Below are 286 nucleotides of genomic sequence, written 5' to 3'. Positions count from 1 at the left end.
CGGTGGTGGTGGGACTTGTCCCTGGGCTGAGACTGGCAGAGGTTTCTTTTTGCAGTCCCATATAAAAATGGAAACCAACAAGGGTGAGACTGTCCTTTACTGAAGAAGCTCGTAGTATATTGAGCAGAAGCAATAAACCCAACAATAACAAGAAAAAAAAATATGGTGGCATTATCCCAAAAGGAAGGAGGAACCTTGTCACTCACGAGCGGTTCAGTTTGCTCCCCATGTTCAGTTCTGGGTGAGGGTTGGCTGTTTTTCTTCTTCTTTTTTTTTCTTTTTTTTT

This window comes from Corapipo altera, unplaced genomic scaffold (genome assembly GCF_003945725.1).
Source record: "Corapipo altera isolate COAL_440 unplaced genomic scaffold, ASM394572v1 79, whole genome shotgun sequence".
Classification (NCBI taxonomy): domain Eukaryota; kingdom Metazoa; phylum Chordata; class Aves; order Passeriformes; family Pipridae; genus Corapipo; species Corapipo altera.
The sequence above is the reverse complement of the archived record's forward strand: the minus strand, read 5'-3'. Positions refer to the sequence as shown.